Source organism: Galeopterus variegatus, unplaced genomic scaffold (genome assembly GCF_000696425.1).
Source record: "Galeopterus variegatus unplaced genomic scaffold, G_variegatus-3.0.2 Scaffold1606, whole genome shotgun sequence".
NCBI classification, from domain to species: Eukaryota; Metazoa; Chordata; class Mammalia; order Dermoptera; family Cynocephalidae; genus Galeopterus; species Galeopterus variegatus.
The window spans coordinates 142,732-148,731 of record NW_007727717.1 but is presented as its reverse complement, the minus strand read 5'-3'; the positions used below and the strand labels follow the sequence as shown (position 1 = coordinate 148,731).

Here is a 6,000-nt window from a genome sequence, read left to right as displayed (position 1 = left end):
CACCTCGCTCAGCCAGTGAGCAGCTGGTCTGTATGTGGGATCCGAACCCTCGGCGGGAGCGCCACCACGCTCCCAAGTGGCGCACTGTAGCAGTGCGCCACCGGGCCGGCCCCTAGTAACCACTTTTCTGACATCTATTACCATCAAATACATTGCTTATTCTTTTAATTAATATAAAAGTAGTCATTAGGCACCCTTTCATTTCCAGCTTATTTTGCTCAACATAATGTGTGAGAGATTCATCGATGTTGTTGCATGGATCAGTAATGCTTGCTGTTGTGTACATTTCTTGCCAACTCTGCATTCTGTGACTTTATGTTGTAACTTGAAATTTATACCACAAAAATCAGAAAATGCTACCAATAAGGAGTTTTTATTTCCTCCCTTGAGAGCCAGTTGTTAAATGTTTACCAGCACACCACTGAAGTAATTTATTCGTTTTTATTGGTGTCTGGGTATTCCAGTGTAGGAATATATTGTAAGTTACTTCTTCACTCTCCTATTGATGGACAGTTATTTCCAGTTTTCATCTATTATGAATAAAGCTGGTGTGAACATTCTTGTTCATTTATTTTGTTTTTAGATAAACGTGTATACTTATTTCTCTTGGATATATACTTAAAAGTGTAATTGCTTGGTCATGGGGTGGGAAGATATTTAGCTTTAGGAGATATTGGCAAGCAGTTTTCAAAGGGGTGGTACTGATTTATACTTTCACTGGAAATCCAGTTCCTCCACATTCTTGTTAACACTTGGTTTTGTCCATCTTTTCTATTTTAGCCATTCTGCTGGGTGTGTGATAGTATCTATTTGTGGTTTAAATTTGCTTTTTTTTTCCTTTTTGTCTTTTTTCGTGACCGGTAATGGGATCGCAACCCTCAGTGTTGTGCCTGTACCGCGACTGGCAACGGGATCGCAACCCTCAGTGTCGCGCCCACACCGCGCTCAACCAGTGAGCGGACCGGTCTCTATATGGGATCTGAACCCTCGGCAGGAGCGCTGCCGCACTCCCAAGCACCACACTCTACCGAGTGCGCCACTGGGCCGGCCCTAAATTTGCTTTTTTTGAAGAGTAATGATTTTGTGTTTCTATTCATATATTATTGGCCATTTGTATATTTTCTTCTGTAACATACCTGATCATATTTTTCACCCAATTTTGTATTGTTTTAAAAAAATGTATTCTGTATATCAGTCCTTTGCTGTATATTAGTGTGGCAGACATCTTCTCCAACTCTGTGGCCTATCTTTCCACTCTCTTAATGGTATCTTACAATGAACAGAAATTTTTAAGAATCACTAAATCCAATTTAATATTTTTTCTTCTATGGTTAGTGCCTTTGCATCTTCCTTAAGAAATCTTTGTCTACTCCAAGGTTATAAAGATATTCTCCTATATTTTCTTCAAAAGTTTCTTATGATTTTGCTATTTATGTTTATGTTTGTGATAAACTCAAATAATTTTTGTCTATGGCCTGAAGTAGGTATCAAGATTCATTTTTTCCACATAGATATCAAGTTCTTGCAGCATAATTTTTAAAAATTATTATCTTTTCTCCACAGAATTTCATTGGCAACTTTTATGTAAATCATGTAGCTGCATGTGGGTGCATCTAAATATGATTCTCTTTTCTGTTCCATTGGTCCAATATCACACTGTCTTAATTATTGTAGCTTTATAATAGGTCTTGCAATCATATAATATTATTCCTCTAAATTTGTTCTACTTTAAGAATTATCTTTATAGGTCCTTTAACTTTTCATGTAAATTTTAGATTTATTTGTCAATTTTCAAAAAATAAATTCCTGCTGAGATTTGGTTTTGGATTTTATTGAACCTATACATAAATTGTGGAAGAATTGAAATCTTAATAATCTTGAGTTCTTCCAATCTATCAATGAGTTTCTCTCAATTTATTTAGGTCTTCTTTAATTTCTCCTTAATATTTTATGGTTTTTGAATTTACATCTTTTGTTAGACTCATTTCTAGTTATTTGATTTTTTAACAAGCTTGTATGTAGTATGTTTTTAAAATTTCATTTTCCAGTTGTTTCTTAGACATAGGAACTCGATAGTTTTTTGTTTTGTTTTTGTTTGGTGGATGGCTAGTATGGGGGATCTGAACCCTTGACCTTGTTGTTATCAGCACCATGCACTAACCAAGTGAGCTAACTGGCCAGCCCTATAATTGATTTTTGTATGTCAATTTTGTTACTAGTGACCCTCTAAATTCACTTTTATTAATTCAAATAGTTTAAAGATTATTTTGGAGTTTCCATATATGTATCATGTTATTTGTAAGTAAAGACAGTGTTTTTTCCTCCTTTCCATTCCTTACACATTTTATTTCTTTTGCTTTTGCTTTTTTATTCCATTGACTAGGGCCTCCAGTACAATGTTGAGAACATGTGACAATGGTGTACATCTTGTCCTTAAGACATTATTGGTTGTCAACTACTGAGGGAATGATGCTACTGGTAGTGGGTAGGGGCCAGGGATGCTGCTAAACATATTATACTGCACAGGCCATACTCCCACAATAAAACATTTTCTGACCCAAAATGTCAAAATGTTGAGGTTGAGAAACCCTGGTGTCAGGGAAAGCAGGCTAACATCTCATTGATCTTAGGGCATGGCTGCTAATATTTATGACATTAGCCTTGAATCATTAGGAAAACATTAGATTATGATCAGAACACTCTAAAATGCAATGCATTCTACAAAGATTTTTGTAAAAATGGTTAAGATTTGCAATGATTTAGACTTAAAGACATGTTTCAATTACCTAAAAAAATTATGTGGAAGAGCTCACTTCAAATAGAGCCAAATGCATAAAGTATTGTAGAAAAGCAAGACTTCTTTGAAATTTTTAATTTGTTCCACAACAATTTAAAAACTATTTCTGGCTTACTGGTTTGATACTTGCACAAAGAGATTATTAAAAAAAAAAGTTTTAAAACAAACTGTGGTTTAGACTTCCGGGCCCCAGTGAACATTCTTGCTCCCGACAAAGCCTTTACACAATAGTAGGCTCCGACCTCCACAGCATCTGGCTATCAGCTGGGAGCTCATTCTGAAATGGCTCTTTCTGCAGACCAATCTTCCATTTCCTCTTCAGAGCCAACACACTCAGCTGAGACATGGAAGAACCAACTAAATTTGGTGTAATTGCAGTAGGTTTGGGGAATTTGCTTGGCTGAATTGGGAGAGGGGAGGAAAGATGGCATGGAAGGGAATTATGCAGAAGTTCAAGAAAGGATAAAATGTGCTGGAAATAAAATGAATAGGCAACAACATCTGGAAATTGATTGAAGCAAGGCGAGAGCTGAAAGTGCATCTGGAAAGATGAAACAGAACCCAGATTGCCATAGATCTGAAAGATCAGGAGCCTTGAGAAAGTTCTACTCAAAAAAAAAAAAAAAAAAAAAAAAAAAAAATAGACTCTTTAGCCTGGTGATATGCACCAGGAAGCAAGCAAATGTTGCTTGGTTTCTTGATCAAGAAGTCTTTATCTGTATTTCAGCATGGTTTCTGAGCCATGAAATATGAGCATGAAGGAAGCCCAGAAAAGCCAGAAATTCCAGTGGTAAAGAAAGATGGCACTGCTGTATCAAAATACAAAAAAGTTCAGAGTTGATTGGAGGTGGTCTCTGTAACTGACAGGCCATTTGTTAGGCAGAAATAAGCAAATTCACTGCCTCTTCAATCACTGCATTCATGTCTTCACATTCCACCCATAGGCTCAATAAAATACTTTCTCGCGTCCTAGGTCATGATATTAGCAGTGCACATAACACTGGCTTGAGATGTGGCATAAGAGAACAACTTTCTCAGTGTATTCATAATTTAACACTGAATAATAGCCACATCAGCATTGCTGGTTGTAAATCATGCTATCATCACACTCTCCAGTCAGTCTGAGCCAGTCACAATTTTCCCTATCTATCTACAGCAGGAAGAGAGCCTAGCATTGTCCACAGGCCTCTAATATCATCATTTAAATTATGGAGGAATGAATGTGTAATAAACCTTGAGATACAACTTGAGTCTGTCATATCACATCTCCAGAAGTGATTAGGAGAAGACCACCAGAGTTGCTGGCTGGAGTTTCTTGTGGAGACTCAAAATTAGGTCAGAATGCCTTCCATTGTTAGTAGGACTATTTGTCAGGAGTAACTGGTCATGTTACTCACGGAAACCATAGATTTCTTCTTGTTACAGTTTTTTGTTCTTCCTTGTTTTGACCATCTCTTCCCTTTAGTTCTTTACAAAGAGGAGCCTTGGACCACTCAGAAATGCTGAACCTTGAATTTAAAGAAGACACTGTTTTGTAGTCCATATTGTACTGACCTGTGCAGAAGAAGATTACAGGGGAATCATCTATTTGTAAAGCACTCTGCCTCTAAGGACAAAATGACACAACACGCAGAACCACTGTTATTGGTCAAATTGTATCTCTCCCAAGTGCAGATATTTAAGTTCTAACCTCTAATACCTTAGAATGTGAGTGTATTTGGAGACAGGGTCTTTTAAGAAGTAATTAAATTAAAATGAGGTCATTAGGGTGTTCCCTAATACAACCTGACTGGTGTCCTTATAAGAAGAAGAGATTAGGACAAAGATACAGAGGAAAGACCATGTGAAGATGTAAGATGTAAGCCAGGGGTGGGGCCTTAGACAAAACCGACCCTGCTGACACCTTGATCTAGGACTTCTGTCCTCCAGAATGGAGAGATACATTTCTGTTGGTTAAGCCTCCCAGTCTGTGGAACATTGTTATGGCAGCCCTAGCAAACTAATATGCCCGTATGCACTTCGATATATTTCTCTGAATAAATAAATGTTTTCTCCAAGTTTAAATGGACTATTAGACAAATACTGAGATACATTTCTGTTGGTTAAGCCTCCCAGTCTGTGGAACATTGTTATGGCAGCCCTAGCAAACTAATATGCCCGTATGCACTTTGATATATTTCTCTGAATAAATAAATGTTTTCTCCAAGTTTAAATGGACTATTAGACAAATACTTTCTTAGCACCAAATTTACACTGAATGTTGTAAAGAAAACAAAGAGACAATACCCAAACAGTCTCTACAAATTTCCTTCACGTAAAGTGGACGGACCACAGTGTGAATTCACCAATCATGATACACGTTTTGTCTTAATATGAGTTCCCACAGAATCAGATCCTCAGATAGAAACTGGAGTGTAATAGGTTATTTGGGAGATGATTCCAGAAAACTGAGGTAGGAGAGTGGTGACATAAAACAGAAAACTTCAGGTAAAAAACAGGCTACCGTGGTAGCCATTCCCCTCACTGGGACCACCTTCCCCAAAAGAGGGAGTAGAACGTGCTTCAGAGTTGTTGCCGTTGAGGAGTGAGGCAGCTGGAGTATGTATCCACCAAGTCCATCCATCACCTGTTGAAAGCTGTACCTGTGGACTCCACCTGCCCGGCAGCCCTGCCCAGCCTGCCCCAGCCAGAGAGAGTCCTCAGGTAGAAAGTCTCAACTGCTTGCAGTGAATACTCATGCTTGCCTTTAACGATGAGGACTGAGGGGATACGAACAGCGCACTGAAGTGCATTTTATATATATTTATTTATTTATATAAAATGAGGAATTGGTGCTCATAAATATTATTTTATATAGGTATATTTATGTATCTATATCAAATGAGGAATTGGTGCTTGAGATGATAGAGACTTAGAAATCTCATGATCTGCTATTAGCAAGCTGAGGATTCAGGAGAGACAGTGGTATAATTTAGTCCAAGTCTGAAGGCCAGGTAACCAGATGCTGATGATGTAAATTCCAGTCTGAGGGCAGGAGAAAATGAGATGAGATGTACCAGCCCAAGCAATGAGGCAAGAAAGAAAAGGGCAAATTTCTCCTTCCTCTGCCTTTTGTTCTATTTAGGCCCTTGATGGATTGGGTGATGCCCCCCCCCACATTGGGGAGGGCAATCTCCTTTACTGAGTCACCTGATTCAAATGGT

The 6,000-nt window shown here is 38.0% G+C and overlaps 1 protein-coding gene across 1 annotated transcript in view; it reads left to right on the top strand.

Moving 5' to 3' along the window:
* Positions 1-6,000, top strand: part of LOC103594690 (anaphase-promoting complex subunit 10-like) — a gene marked incomplete at its 5' end in the record, with an annotated part of 243,592 nt that overhangs the window by 227,563 nt on the left and 10,029 nt on the right. The window lies entirely within an intron of this gene.